Source organism: Lycium barbarum, chromosome 11, assembly GCF_019175385.1.
Source record: "Lycium barbarum isolate Lr01 chromosome 11, ASM1917538v2, whole genome shotgun sequence".
Lineage (NCBI taxonomy): Eukaryota > Viridiplantae > Streptophyta > Magnoliopsida > Solanales > Solanaceae > Lycium > Lycium barbarum.
The window spans coordinates 70560949-70578169 of record NC_083347.1 but is presented as its reverse complement, the minus strand read 5'-3'; positions in this window follow the sequence as shown (position 1 = coordinate 70578169).

The following is a 17221-nucleotide window of genomic DNA, read 5'->3' as shown; positions in this document are numbered from 1 at the left end:
CGTAGACCAGTGGTAATTATAATCAACATCATAACTAAGCTTCTACAAGTAATCTCTATGCAATTCCCCTGGTCTTCGCTTAACCCGTAGTGTCTACATAATCATATAAGCCTCATAAGCACATCTCTGGCCATTAGTACTTCTTCCCACTTGAACAGGCTACAACCAAATACTAAGATACAACATGAGCCTCTCTTCGAACATTTAAATACCTCATCAGGGATCCTCTACTAGCACTCTATTCATGTCCTATAAACATCCCTTAAGAACCTATTTCTAAACTCATTGGATTATTATTATGGAACCGTCATCATGAACACGTCTCACCTTGAAGGAACAAAATCATAAGATGAGATCAACATCAATGAATAACAACTATAGCCATGAAACAAGCTCAAGGATATCACAAGAACATCGGGAACTGTAAGTTTTGGTACTTTTAGAAACGAGTTTATTGAAGATGTCATATATAGGTTCACAGCAAAGGGATCATGCCTTTAGAAAGAAAGGATTTAGCCTTAACATACCTGGAACCTTGCTCCTTGACCTTCCCATTTATCTCCTGACTTGTAACCTACATATAAAATCGTTCATACTATTATTAGGCTCACCATCATACACTTGTCTTAGTCCTTCAAATAAATCTTTCCAGAATCTTCCGAAATTTCGGCAGCATCTCTTCTATTTGTATGCCTAGCCCAAAATTACAATTCATCAACCAATCAACAACAACAATAATACCAACATTAACAACACTATTATCCATACCAATATATTCAATAAACATCCCACACGATGTTTTTCAACATACAACAACAATATACACTTCCTTTCATCCCAATCAAAGAGTATAATCTCATCAACACACCAACAACATTAAATACCATCTCTATACATATAAATCAGCCCAACCACACGGCCAAAACATGTTCAAAATAGCCCATGAACACAACAACTACAACACAACACTTTATGACCTTTCCTCCATAACTATTTTCACTTTTCAGGCTTGTTAAACCTTCAAATAACCTCAACATAAGAGATAGGATGAATAACATACCTTATACTTGAAGAAACTAAGCCACATCAACTTTATCCAACACCAACCTTAAGTAGAAGCAAGAACAATCACCTTTCGTGGACTAGTTTGGTGTAATCTTGTTAAATTCTTGATTTATTGGACTATAATGTTAGGGGGAGGTGTGGAGAAATTTATAGGACTCTTTAGAGTGTTATTTGCTGAAAAACAAAAACGGAGTTGATGGGTTATTTATACCCCTCCTAGGTCGGTTCCACCGACTTCCTCAAGTGGTTCCCCCGGAGCCATTTGGCAGCTTGGAGTCGTGATCTTAAAATGGCCATAACTTTTGATTACGATATTGTGTGAGGGCCCACGACCTACAGTTGGAAAGCTCTTTCAATTATCTACAACTTTCATTCTTGGGGTTTTTCCAAATTCCAAACTTATAATAGCGTTTTGGCCCCTCCAAGTCAGGTCATCCGAAAACGTATCTTTAAAGCATCCTTTTGGAGGGCTTATGCCCATATTTGGCTTATGGGTCCTTCTTAAGATTTTCTCAACTTTCCATGTACTACTCATATCACTTTGCATATGTCCTTTACAAAATCCCGACATGTGGGCCCCACCTTAACTTATGGTTACGAGGGCTATCATCGAGTAACGTGTTAACTGATTTACTCCATACAATAATCAAATGGCATATATATATATATATATTCTTGTGTTCAAATAATATAATCTTCATCCCTAATCGTTGTATAACTCTGCTCTTCCTTGAGCTCATACTAAGCCGTCCACAGTCTTGATAACGTGAAATTTTCCAGGGTGTAACAGATATAGAACATGGGAAAAGTAGTATAAACAAAGGAAATGCTGCCCAATTTTCTCTAGCGTTAGTAAGCCCGTTCTTGTAATTGTTAGCTAATGTTGATACGAATTCTCCTGAAGGTAGAACATGTGCATTAAAGGAGAACAAGCAAGCGCTAGATTAGTTAAATGACTAAGGTATGTAAGGCTAGTCCCTTGTTTCTAAGGCATGAATCCTATAGTATGATGTCTCCTCCTTCTTCATGATTTTCCTACGTATCAAAAATTATGAGTCTACGATTATAAAGAGTATCATGAGATAAAAGGGAAGAGACACGTTACGAGCCTGACGATATTGATGGTGAATCTAATCTAGGAGTCCTAAAGCTCATGAACAATATTCCTATGAAGATGGCAATCCTTATATGATTCTTATGATATTATTTCCCTACATTTCCATGGCTTCCTTATGTTCCGAAACTAAGAGCCTATGTTCATAGATGGCCACGTGAGATAAGGATAAGAGACATGTTATGAGTACAATAACGAAGATCATAAGCTTAAGTCTAAAGATTCTAGAGTTCATGGTATAATGTTTATACAAAGCTAACGACATTAACTACAATCTATTCGTGATGCTTGATGTATACACTCACCTTATATACTAATTCCTTCAAGGTGAGGCAGAATACCTATGAATGCTCCATAATGTAATCGGGGGTTCTCAACCTTATGTCACCCCGACATTATTATAGATTTTCCATAAGCCTTAATGCACGTCTTATGACCAATGTTCTGTAAAGTTGTGAGTTTATGTTTATAGAGGATTTCATATGAGGCAAAAGGTAAGAGATATGCTATATAAACGATAGTGGTAATGTTGAGTTTAAGCCTAGAGATTATGAAGTCTATTCTACGATATTCATACGAAGTCCATGCTACGAATATGATGTGATTTTCATAGACTGTCTTTAAATTTAAATGTATGCCTTAATGAAAGGTTACGATACGTTTGTAAGAGGAATGTGGTGACAATGATGATGATGAGATATACTGATCCTTGTATGATGTATGTGATATGGTCGAGCCACTACGTGGCCGAATAGGGAAGATATGTGTGTGATATTGTCGAGCCACTACGTGGCCGAATACGGATACTGTCGAGCCACTATGTGGCCGAATACGGATATTGTCGAGCCCCTACATGGCCGAATACGGATAACGTTTTATGTGTATTAGTAGCTACGGTAATATGATGATGAATTATACGAAATGATGATGTATACGCTATGATGATTCATGTACAACAATTATGTATATGCGATGTATGTATGGAGTGTATTCATCCTTAAAGGTCGCGCAGGTTTTGCCTTCACCTTATGACTTATGATTTCTCGATCATGTTTATTTCATTCATGCCTTACATACTCAGTACAATATTCGTACTGACGTCCGTTTTATTTGGGCGCTGTGTTCATACCCACAAGTAGACAGGGAGACGGCGCAGACCTTTAGGAGCTATCAGCAGATTTGCAGAAGCACTCCATTATTCCGGAGGTGCTAATCGGGTTTATACTTTTGTGTGTATATATATATATATATATGTATATGTATTTTGGGCACGACGGAGTCTTGTCCCGTCCATATGTCTAGTACTCTAGTAGAGGCTCGTAGATACGTATGTGTGGGTAGTATGGTCTCACGATGCTACTATGGTGTATATGTTATTATTTTGATAGCCGAAGGGCGTATGTGTATAAAATCAATTATGTTTTCAAATGAAAAATGATTGTCTTTTGATTATGAGTTTATAAATGGTAAAGAAGTGTATGATAACTATGGCGAGTAGGGAAATGAGTGGTGCTCGGTGGTTAGCCCCGAGTACCCGTCACGGCCCCTAGTCGGGTCGTGACAGTGGACATACTAGATTAGAATGAGTATTTACTGAAATCAACATTTCTAGATCATGAGTGAACATGGGACATCCCTAGCTTCTAAGAATAGAATCATTATGGAGTAGCGTTACGTTTACGTTCTGTTCATAAGGATCATGCCAAAAGAAGGAAAGTTAGCCTTAACATACCTCAATTCGTCCAAATAATCCAACCACAAGCTTATCTGTCATGACCCAAACCGATGCGTCATGACGAGTGTCTGACCTCTAATGACCAAACACCTCTAAACTCATATCTGAACCATACTGAACATCAAGGGCCCATAAATGACTTAAACTGATCTCATACGACATCATGAACTCTGTACATTTACATACATACAATCTAAAAGAACAGTGCAAGCCAATTAGGCCACAACATATACTGTACACAAAAGAATAATAGCCGACAAGGCTATATCATCTGACATACACAAACACCTATCTACCGATATCTACTGGAATATCAAGCTGTAGAAAGGACGGGACAGGGCCCCATCATACCCAAATGCATATACATCTCAAAAGAATGGCATACCAAAATTGACTGCAGCTCCGGATCTAATGGAGCACACTGACCACTGCTGGATATAGAGGTCCTACAGAACTGGACCACCTGTCTGTCAACCTGAACCTGCGGGCATGAACGCAGGCCCCTGAGTAATAGGGGAGTCAGTACGGACAATGTACTGAGTATGTAAGGCATAAGAGTAACATATGTATAAGCATAAGAGTCATAAACGGAATCTGGAACCTAAAACTAAACTGACTGTCTCCATTGATTTGTATGAACAAGTATCTACGTAACTGTCAATGCCTCTATGGGCGCATAATCTGCATGCTCTCAATGATAATCACGCTCATGTATATAAATATAGGTCATAGTGCTGAGGAACATTCAGCCCGATCCATATCCCATATAATAGTGCGAAAGAACGTACTGCCCGATCCATATAGCATATAATAGTGCCGAGGAATGTACGGCCCGATCTATACATCATCATCAAGGTGCACCAGCTGATCAGGTGGTAATGCGTATATAACACCTATCCAATTTCGCATACCTCATGTACATATAATATACGCGTGTATAATTCTTTCTGGTCATGGGTCAATATGCATATGTATATGAAGGCAATGCAAAACTGAAATGTATACATAGAACTCTCGAAGAGAAATAAGGTCACATTACCTCCGATGGACAACTTTTGGGCTAACATCATCAACATAAGTAATCTCAAGATCCATGAACTGAAGGAACAACCATACGAGGTATAGGGACATCAAGACTAAAATACTCCTAGTGCTTCTAAGAGTGGAGTGATATGGAAGTTCGTTCATTCGTTCGTTAATATCATAAGGATCATGCCAAAATGAAAGAAAGGAAAGCCTTAACATACCTTAACGTCTCCTTAATCGTTTAACATTCTCCTTCCACGTTCACAAGATCTACATTTAAAAATGATCAAACTAAGGTTAAGTCTTAAAGGCACTGTTAAGTTCAAACTATAATAATTCATGAGCTAGCAAAAATTGGGTTGTATTTCCCCTGCTTTATCGACTTCCATTATATCATAAAACAGCTCTCAATCAACAATGACATTATCATCGATTTCGTAATTAAGAGACTTCATTACATGGCCAAAACTCCTTTTCATAACCAACACACAACAACAATTTCAATACAGCTCTCTATACACACGTATATGTTATATCCCGTGTTTTCAAAATATGGTTCATAAGTCATTGGGTTCAAAAAAATTGAAATGAAATGAGGCCCAAAGACTTTAGGGGTGGCCGGCCAAGTCAATGGCCCAAACCCATGGTTCTTTTAAATTTCCATGTGCCTAATTAATATAAATGACCTTATTTTATATAGTGGTCCTTATCTCTTAGATGAAGCAAGAAAGAAGCAAAGCAAAAAAAAAGAAAACAAGAGAAAGGGAGAGGGGTTTCGGGTATGGTGGAGAAAAATCACCATTAAAAATATTGCTCCAAAAATTCTTGTCTTGTTGAATTTCTACTAAGTTTAGTACCCTTATTAACTTGGTGTAGTTGGTTTGGAGAAAGGAGACCTTATTTCATCAAAGTGAACACAAGTTCAAGTGAAGAAGACTTGAGGAAAATGTGAGAATTTATTCCTTATTCTTGTGTTATAAAGTCTTGTTTGTGTTGTAGCATATAGAAATGTGTTGATTGTATGGAAAAATGGAAGTTTGCAAAGTGGGTGTGTGTTATAAGTGTGTGGCCGTGTGCATGTATATGTTGTATAGCCATAAGATGTTGAATTCATGTTATGTTCTAGTTGTGGTTGTGATGAAATGCATATTGGAATAGGAAGTTGAATGATTTAGTTGAAGTTGACAAAAAAAGGCTTTTGGCCGTGTGGTATGTTGGATTTGGGATGGAAATGAATTAAGTTGTTTAGTATGTTAGTGTGTTATTGTGATGGTTGCAATGTAAATGAAGTTAGAATGATATAAGTTTGTATTGAATGGGAATGTAGGAACCTATGTCGTTTTAGTATGATTTTTCCGACATTAAGAAAATGAAGTTGTTTAGTTGCTAATTGTGATGATCATTGATGAGTTTGGAAGTTGGAAGCATGTTATGAAGTTGTATGCCAAAGATTTGATGTTTTGCACAAGTTATGACTTTGACGGAAAGTTGTATATTATGTATATCGAGTGTATAACTTAAGGAAAACGATATGAAATGTTTCTAGAACTATATTGTGATGATCTTGATTGTTAATGAATGTGAAATCATTGGTATTAGTTTGAAAGTTTGGGTTAGAATGAAGGTTATGTCAACTTGTTAGAAGGATGACTAGTTGAAGGATATTTGTGTTTTTAATGTTCGTTGTTGATGTTGATGTCGTCGTTTGGGTTGTGGTTGATGGTTTCTAACCAAGTTGAATTCTCGGGGGTGCTATATGTATAGGGGAAGTGCTGCCGAAATTTCGGTAGACAAATATGCATTAAGTTGAAATCATGGCATCCATAACTTATAACTGGTAAATGTGACCATTTGCAGATTTTTGACGAAACGGGAAGTGAGCTTGGTAGACTCAAAAAGCTCAAAAGGTATGTAAAGCTAACCCGATCCTTCTTTTGGCATGCCTAAGTGTAGTAGAATCGGATTCGGGCCTCGGAAGACTTTTTGCCCCTCGGAATCCGCAATTGAAAATCTCGCTTTTTCCTTCAGTAAGATTGAGCCCATTTGGTGTGCTTTCCCTGAAATTATGCAAACTTTCTCTAAATTACTTGGAAAGCTATAGAATGTCCGTAGAACCCTTTTAGGTGACCCCATAAGCTTAAAAGGGCATAATTTGAGCCCTCCGCCTTGTTTGTCCCGAGGTGGGCCCGCTATTCCCGGTTTTGCCCTTAATGTACTTAAGTCTTCTTTTCGAGCAGTTCTTAAAAGAAACATTTTGACTACTATTCTAATTACCTAACAAACATGGTTTTAAATATTCCATTGAGTCCGATAAATTGTTTTGACAATCGGAACGATTTCAGAAAGGTTATACTTCTGTAATCCATTATGATATCCGAAACGCGTTTATCATGTTCCCGTTCGACTTCATTGGATCGGTTTGTCTTTGATATGCCTCATCGAGTCTATTAAAACATTTTTGATATTTTAATTGCATTAGTCTCTCACTACTCCACTCGTGGATGCCCCAATGTTTCCCACACTTGGCCGGGCCAGGATATGTTGTCAAGCGTGATCCTCTGCATTGTTCGCCGTGCCTCGATGTGAGGGGGCAGGTATACGCGTACATGGGTTTGTGGAGTATGATGTGCCATGTCCGCTTGTTCTGATATGATTTGCTATGGCCAATTGATATGACAAATTATGCTACGGGGTTATGCCCCTATTCTGATTCTTCTGTGTTGTGGCACCAGCGTCGGGAGGGTGGCCACGTTCTGTCTGCCGAGTCCCTTGGCAGGGGCCGGATTTGATATGACATATGTTTCTGTACACACTCTGCATGTTTTGAAAATATGTATTTGGATACTTTGGATTTTCTGCTCACTTTCTGTACGTTCTGTACCAGTTATGATTTTGTTTCTGTAATTCAGGCTTTACACATTCAGTACATATTTCGTACTGACCCCCTTTCTTCGGGGGCTGCGTTTTCATACCGCGCAGGTACCGACGACAGGTTTGCCGATCCGTCCGGTTAGGATATCTTTTCTGCCATTTGGAGCGCTCTTTTGTTCAGAGACATCTTTTGGTACAGTCTGTCACTTCTATATATGTATATTCTCGTTCATGGGTACGGCGGGGCCCTATCCCGTTATATGATTCTGTCGGTCTGTTAGAGGTCTGTGGACATGTTTGTGGGCTGGGATCTTTCTGTACAGCTGTGTGTATATGTTGTGTTTGGGCGATCCCATTCGCCGCGGCGGCCGGTCCGCATATATTTAAATGTTACTCTGTTGGCCCTGTGTGGCCTTTGTTGGTATTTTCTGCGTGCAGGGTATATGGGATAGTCCGTAAAACAAAGGAAACTCTGCCGAAATTTTTCTAGAAATTATCTAAATTGGAAATAAAGCCTTGTCGGCTTCTGCTTTATACTAGAATGTGTTTGAGTGCCCAGATCGGGCACTAGTCACGGCCTACGGGGTTGGGTCGTGACAAAAGTGGTATCAGAGCGCGGTTCGTCCTCGGAATGTCTACAGGCTGTGTCTAGTAGAGTCTTGTTTATCGGTGTGTTGTGCACCACACCTATAAACAGGAGGCTATAGGGCATTTAGGATACTACCCTTCTTTCTGTCTTAGATCGTGCGATAGAGCTGTGTTATTAGGATGACTCCTCCCTAACGAATTGTTACATTTGCAGTTATGCCTCCAAAAAAGGCGACAGTGGCCCAAAAGGCCAAGGCAGCAGCTGTGGGAGAGACTAGTCGGGCCCAGAGGGTTAGCAGGGCCCATGCTCATATTGCTCCTGATGGTTTGCCCCCGGCAGAGGGCTCTTCCACACCGCCACATGTAGAGGAGATTGGAGCAGCAGCAGCTGTAGGTCGGGGGGCGGCTCCACCGCCAGCTCCCGCAGTTCCAGTACCTGAGCCCCCAGCTCCACGGCCAGGCACTGACGATCAGACTATGAGAGAGGCAGTCCAGCTATTGACCAGACTTGTGGCGGGACAGGTTCAGGGGCACGGATTGGGAGGTGACCGAGCATATAGGCGTGACAGTTCGAGAGCTCGTGAGTTCTTGACTTGTGGCCCTCCAGAGTTCTTCGGGACATAGCCCGAGGAGGATCCTGAGGAGTTTATCAGGAAGATGCGGCGCACCTTACATTTTATTAATGCTTTCGCGACAGAGTCAGTCACATTGGCTTCGTACCGGTTGTATGATGTAACGGAAAATTGGTACGAGTCATGGGAGTTATCTAGAGGGGACGGCGCTCCCCCAGCAGTTTGGGATGATTTTTCTCATGGTTTTCTTAGCCATTTCTGCCTCCGGAGTTACGGCGGGCCAAGGCTGACAGATTCTTATTGCTGAGACAGAAGGGTCGCAGTGTTCGAGAGTACAGTATGGAGTTCGACTCATTGGCCCGATACGCACCTGCTGTGGTAGCTACTATGGCTGACAGGATGCACAGGTACATTATGGGGCTGGACCGTTATTTTGTCGACAGCTGTTTGGTATTGGCTGCTCAGCCCGGCATGCGGATTCAGGCGTATGCCCAGGGCATGGAGGACCGGCATAGGGAGCGTCAGCCTGATAGGAGCCAGGATCGGAGACAGCCCAAGAGGGCCAGATCATCTGGGTGTTCTGGAGATTTTCGGGGCAGACAGACTCAGCAGCCGTAGCAGCCTAGCAGACATCTATCCCAACCGGCACAGAGCGCACCTCCACAGCCTACAGGTCACAGATTTGATAGCCTAGGGTATTCAGGAGCAGGTCAGAGCTCCAGGGCTTCAGGTTTGCGGACAGATAAGGGTTCTCGTCAGACGAGGCCACCTAGGCCTCAGTGTTCCTATTGTGGTAGATACCATCCGGGAGAGTGCTACAGAGCCACCGGTGCATGTTTTTCTTGTGGCCGTCAGGGCCATTCTGTGAGAGATTGCCCGTATAAGGGTAGTTCGGGTAGTGCAGCGCAGCCTACCGGATCAGCCGCTGGGTCTTCATCTTCATCAGTGGCTATGCGCCCTACGGGGCCAGGTACTTCAGCACCAGCGGGTCGCGGCAGAGGCCGTGGTAGAGCTTCTGGTACTAGCGGTCCTTCGAACCGCATTTATGCTTTGGCCAGCCGCCAGGACCAGGAGGCATCGCCTAATGTCGTTACAGGTACATTATTGGTTTTCTCTCGGTCTGTGTATGCATTGATTGATCCAGGTTCGACTTTGTCATATATTTTGCCTCTGGTTGCCAGTAAAATTGGTATAACGTTTGAACCTATAGAGCCGTTTGAGGTAGCCACACCGATTGGGGACTTTATTGTAGTGAAACAGGTATATAAAGACTGTTCTGTAACTGTATATGGCCGAGACACTAAGGCCGATCTGGTGGAATTAGATATGATTGAATTTGATGTTATTATGGGAATGGACTGGCTAGCCTCCTGTTATGCTAATGTTGACTGCCAAAATAAGGTAGTTCGTTTCCAGTTTCCCGGGGAGCCAGTTATAGAATGGGCTGGTAATACAGCATCGCCGAAAGGTAAGTTTATTTCATACCTTAAGGCGAAGAAAATGATCAGAAAGGGTTATTTTTATCATTTGGTTCGGGTACAAGACTTGACAGCAGAAACGCCGACTCTTCAGTCAGTTCCCATGGTTAATGAATTTCCGGATGTATTCCCAGATGAGCTTCCAGGCCTTCCTCCGGAGCGGGAGATAGATTTTACTATTGATTTGCTTCCAGATACTCAGCCGATATCTATTCTCCCGTACAGAATGGCACCGGCAGAATTGAAAGAACTGAAAGAGCAGTTGAAGGATCTGTTAGAAAAAGGCTTTATCAGGCCCAGTACTTCGCCTTGGGGAGCCCCGGTATTATTTGTGCGTAAGAAAGACGGGTCGCTGCGTATGTGTATTGATTATCGGCAGCTGAATAAGGTAACCATAAAGAATAAATACCCCCTCCTCAGAATTGATAATTTGTTTGATCAGTTGCAGGGCTCCAAATATTTTTCAAAGATAGATCTTCGGTCAGGCTATCACCAGGTACGGGTACGAGAGGCTGATATTCCTAAGACAGCGTTCCGGACCAAATATGGACATTATGAATTCAGAGTTATGTCTTTTGGGCTGAATAATGCTCCTGCGGTATTCATGGATTTAATGAACCGGGTATTCAGGCCGTTCTTAGTCATGTTCGTAATTGTATTTATCGATGATATTCTGGTTTATTCTCGGTCCGAGGCAGAGCACGCAGATCATCTGAGAGTGGTACTTGGGGTACTTCGGCATCAGAAATTATATGCAAAATTTTCTAAATGTGAATTCTGGCTGGCTTCAGTGGCATTCCTGGGGCATATTATTGCAGCGGATGGTGTCCGGGTGGACACACAGAAGATTGAAGCCGTGAAGAATTGGCCTAGACCTACGACGCCCACGGAGGTACGTAGTTTTCTGGGTTTAGCAAGCTATTACAGAAGATTTGTGGAAAAGTTTGCTTCAATTTCAGCGCCTTTGACAAGGCTAACTCAGAAGGGAGCCAAGTTCCAATGGACTGATGCTTGTGAACGAAGCTTCCAGTTGCTGAAAGAGAAGTTGACTACCGCCCCAGTTCTGACCCTTCCAGAGGGACCCGATGGATATGTTATTTATTGTGACGCTTCTGGCTTGGGGTTAGGCTGTGTATTAATGCAGCACGGCAGAGTTATAGCGTATGCTTCCCGGCAGTTCAAAAAGCATGAAAAGAATTATCCTACCCACGATCTGGAGCTCGCAGCGGTGATTCATGCTCTGAAGATATGGAGACACTATTTATATGGCGTTCATGTTGATATCTATACTGATCATAAGAGTCTCCAGTATATTTTCAGGCAGAGAAAGCTTAATTTGCGGCAGCGGAGGTGGCTGGAGCTTCTGAAAGATTATGATGTGGATATTCTGTATCATCCGAGCAAGGCTAATGTTGTTGCAGATGCGCTCAGCCGGAAATCTATGGGCAGCTTGGCAGATTTACAGCCAGACAGGAGAGACATAGCCCGTGATATTCAGCAGTTGGCTAGTCTTGGGGTTCGTCTAGCCGATTCTGGAGATACCCGGATTTCTGTTTGAGGGGTTTCTGAGTCATCCATCAAGGACGATATTAAGCGGCGTCAATATGAAGATCCTGTTTTAGCTCGGTACAGAGACACAGCCTATGATAAGGAGAAGACTCCGTTCGAGTTTACACCAGACGGAGCCTTACTATACAGAGGCAGGCTGTGTGTGCATGATATTGCAGGGATACGGCAGCAGGTTATGGGCGAGGCACACTATGCTCGCTATTCTGTCCATCCTGGGTCTACGAAGATGTACCATGATCTTAGATGCCTATACTGGTGGGATGGCATGAAACGGGATATCGCAGAATTTGTCGCCCAGTGTCCAAATTGTCAGCAGGTCAAAATTGAACATCAGAAACCGGGTGGACTGTTGCAAGAAATGGAAATTCCGACGTGGAAGTGGGAGATCATTAATATGGACTTCATTACAGGTTTGCCTCGCACTCCACGGAAGTATGATTCCATCTGGGTTATTGTTGATAGGCAGACAAAATCAGCCCATTTTCTCCCCGTCAGAACTACTTATTCCGCCGAGGATTATGCCAGGCTTTATATTAAAGAAATAGTGAAGCTTCATGAAGTTCCTATATCTATTATCACTGACAGAGGTGCTCAGTTCACAGCGAACTTCTGGAGATCTTTTCAGGAAGGATTAGGGACTCAGCTGAGCCTGAGCACGGCTTTTCATCCTCAGAGTGACGGACAGGCCGAGCGCACTATCCAGACGCTTGAAGATATGTTGCGGGCCTGTGTTATTGATTTCAGAGGTAGCTGGGAGGATCACTTGCCATTGATCGAATTTGCTTATAATAACAGTTACCATTCCAGCATCCAGATGGCTCCGTACGAGGCTCTGTATGGCAGGAAATGCAGGTAACCGATCGGCTGGTTTGATATTGGCGAGACAGAGTTAATTGGCCTAGATATGATCCAGCAGGCCGTTGATAAGGTGAAACTTATCCGAGAGCGACTATTGGCAGCCCAGAGTCGACAGAAATCATAGGCTGATAAACGACGTCGTCCTTTGGAATTCCAGGTTGGTGATTGGGTATTTCTGAAGGTATCGCCTATGAAAGGCGTAATGCGGTTCGGCAGAAAGGGTAAGCTTAGTCCGCGTTATATTGGGTCTTATTTGATTGTGCGAAAAATTGGTAACGTCGCCTATGAGTTAGATCTGTCATCTGATTTGGAAGCGGTACATCCGGTATTCCATGTATCTATGCTCCGCAAATGCATTGGTGATCTCTCCAAAATATTTCCTGCAGATGATATTCAGGTGACGGAGCAGTTATCTTACGAGGAGCAGCCCGTAGCCATTCTAGACCGCCAGGTAAGAAAGCTCCGGAACAAAGATGTAGCCTCTGTTAAGGTGCTGTGGCGGAACGATAATAGGGAGGAAATGACCTGGGAGGCCGAAGAGGAGATGAAGAAGAAATACCCTCATTTGTTCCCTATGCCCTCAGGTAATCTCGAATCCTTGCTTAATTCTATTTCTTATAATGAATGTGTGTCGTATGGGTTATCTATAAGCATAAACTCCCCCAAAAGCATTTTTAGACCCTATAGGATTAATTTAACATTCGAGGACGAATGTTCTAAAGGGGGGGGGGGGGATGTTTATGCCGTGTTTTCACACCTTTGGAAAATTTGGAAATAATCTTGTCTTGTAAGAAATAAGGCCATAACTAACTTTTATTTGACATAGGAGTTGTGTATGAAAGAATATTAATGTGAAAGTGTCGAATGAGGCCAGGGACAAATTTGGAATTTTGGAAATTAGTTTCGGGAATTACAAAATATGGTTCATAAGTCATTGGGCTCAAAAAATTTGAAATGAAATGAGGCCCAAAGACTTTAGGGGTGGCCGGCCAAGTCAATGGCCCAAACCCATGGTTCTTTTAAATTTCCATGTGCCTAATTAATATAAGTGACCTTATTTTATATAGTGGTCCTTATCTCTTAGATGAAGCAAGAAAGAAGCAAAGCAAAAAAAAAGAAAACAAGAGTGAAAGGGAGAGGGGTTTCGGGTATGGTGGAGAAAAATCACCATTAAAAAGATTGCTCCAAAAATTCTTGTCTTGTTGAATTTCTACTAAGTTTAGTACCCTTATTAACTTGGTGTAGTTGGTTTGGAGAAAGGAGACCTTATTTCATCAAAGTGAACACAAGTTCAAGTGAAGAAGACTTGAGGAAAATGTGAGAATTTATTCCTTATTCTTGTGTTATAAAGTCTTGTTTGTGTTGTAGCATATAGAAATGTGTTGATTGTATGGAAAAATGGAAGTTTGCAAAGTGGGTGTGTGTTATAAGTGTGTGGCCGTGTGCATGTATATGTTGTATAGCCATAAGATGTTGAATTCATGTTATGTTCTAGTTGTGGTTGTGATGAAATGCATATTGGAATATGAAGTTGAATGATTTAGTTGAAGTTGACAAAAAAAGGCTTTTGGCCGTGTGGTATGTTGGATTTGGGATGGAAATGAATTAAGTTGTTTAGTATGTTAGTGTGTTATTGTGATGGTTGCAATGTAAATGAAGTTAGAATGATATAAGTTTGTATTGAATGGGAATGTAGGAACCTATGTCGTTTTAGTATGATTTTTCCGACATTAAGAAAATGAAGTTGTTTAGTTGCTAATTGTGATGATCATTGATGAGTTTGGAAGTTGGAAGCATGTTATGAAGTTGTATGCCAAAGATTTGATGTTTTGCACAAGTTATGACTTTGACGGAAAGTTGTATATTATGTATATCGAGTGTATAACTTAAGGAAAACGAAATGAAATGTTTCTAGAACTATATTGTGATGATCTTGATTGTTAATGAATGTGAAATCATTGGTATTAGTTTGAAAGTTTGGGTTAGAATAAAGGTTATGTCAACTTGTTAGAAGGATGACTAGTTGAAGGATATTTGTGATTTTAATGTTCGTTGTTGATGTTGATGTCGTCATTTGGGTTGTGGTTGATGGTTTCTAACCGAGTTGAATTCTCGGGGGTGCTATATGTATAGGGGAAGTGCTGCCGAAATTTCGGTAGACAAATATGCATTAAGTTGAAATCATGGCATCCATAACTTATAACTGGTAAATGTGACCATTTGCAGATTTTTGACGAAACGGGAAGTGAGCTTGGATAGACTCAAAAAGCTCAAAAGGTATGTAAAGCTAACCCGATCCTTCTTTTGGCATGCCTAAGTGTAGTAGAATCGAATTCGGGCCTCGGAAGACTTTCTGCCCCTCGGAATCCGCAATTGAAAATCTCGCTTTTTCCTTCAGTAAGATTGAGCCCATTTGGTGTGCTTTCCCTGAAATTATGCAAACTTTCTCTAAATTACTTCGAAAGCTATAGAATGTCCGTAGAACCCTTTTAGGTGACCCCATAAGCTTAAAAGGGCATAATTTGAGCCCGCCGCCTTGTTTATCCCGAGGTGGGCCCGCTATCCCCGGTTTTGCCATTAATGTACTTAAGTCTTCTTTTCGAGCAGTTCTTAAAAGAAACGTTTTGACTACTATTCTAATTACCTAACAAACATGGTTTTAAATATTCCATTGAGTCCGATAAATTGTTTTGACACTCGGAACGATTTCAGAAAGGTTATACTTCTGTAATCTATTATGATATCCGAAACTCGTTTATCATGTTCCCGTTCGACTTCATTGGATCAGTTTGTCTTTGATATGCCTCATCGAGTCTATTAAAACATTTGTGATATTTTAATTGCATTAGTCTCTCACTACTCCACTCGTGGATGCCCCAATGTTTCCCATACTGTGCCCGGGCCAGGATATGTTGTCAAGCGTGATCCTCTGCATTGTTCACCGTGCCTCGATGTGAGGGGGTAGGTATACACGTACATGGGTTTGTGGAGTATGATGTGCCATGTCCGCTTGTTCTGATATGATTTGCTATGGCCAATTGATATGACAAATTATGCTACGGGGTTATGCCCCTATTCTGATTCTTCTGGGTTGTGGCACCATCGTCGGGAGGGTGGCCACGTTCTGTCTGCCGAGTCCCTTGGCAGGGGCCGGATTTGATATGACATATGTTTCTGTACACACTCTGCATGTTTTGAAAATATGTATTTGGATACTTTGGATTTTCTGCTCACTTTCTGTACGTTCTGTACCATTTATGATTTTGTTTCTGTAATTCAGGCTTTACACATTCAGTACATATTTCGTACTGACCCCCTTTCCACGGGGGCTGCGTTTTCATGCCGCGCAGGTACCGACGACAGGTTTGCAGATCCGTCCGGTTAGGATATCTTTTCTGCCATTTGGAGCACTCTTTTGTTCAGAGACATCTTTTGGTACAGTCTGTCACTTCTATATATGTATATTCTCGTTCATGGGTACGGCGGGGCCCTATCCCGTCATATGATTCTGTCGGTCTGTTAGAGGTCTGTGGACATGTTTGTGGGCTGGGATCTTTCTGTACAGCTATGTGTATATGTTGTGTTTGGGCGATCCCATTCGCCGCGGCGGCCGGTCCGCATATATTTAAATGTTACTCTGTTGGCCCTGTGTGGCCTTTGTTGGTATTTTCTGCGTGCAGGGTATATGGGATAGTCCGTAAAACAAAGGAAACTCTGCCGAAATTTTTCTGGAAATTATCTAAATTGGAAATAAAGCCTTGTCGGCTTCTGCTTTATACTAGAATGTGTTTGAGTGCCCAGATCGGGCACTTGTCACGGCCTACGGGGTTGGGTCGTGACAAAAGTGGTATCAGAGCGCGGTTCGTCCTCGGAATGTCTACAGGCCGTGTCTAGTAGAGTCTTGTTTATCGGTGTGTTGTGCACCACACCTATAAACAGGAGGCTACAGGGCATTTAGGATACTACCCTTCTTTCTGTCTTAGATCGTGCGATAGAGCTGTGTTATCAGGATGACTCCTCCCTAACGAATTGTTACATTTGCAGTTATGCCTCCAAAAAAGGCGACAGCGGCCCAAAAGGCCAAGGCAGCAGCTGTGGGAGAGACTAGTCGGGCCCAGAGGGTTACCAGGGCCCATGCTCATATTGCTCCTGATGGTTTGCCCCCGGCAGAGGGCTCTTCCACACCGCCACATGTAGAGGAGATTGGAACAGCAGCAGCTGCAGGTTGGGGGGCGGCTCCACCGCCAGCTCCCGCAGTTCCAGTACCTGAGCCCCCAGCTCCACGGCCAGGCACTGAGGATCAGACTATGAGAGAGGCAGTCCAGCTATTGACCAGACTTGTGGC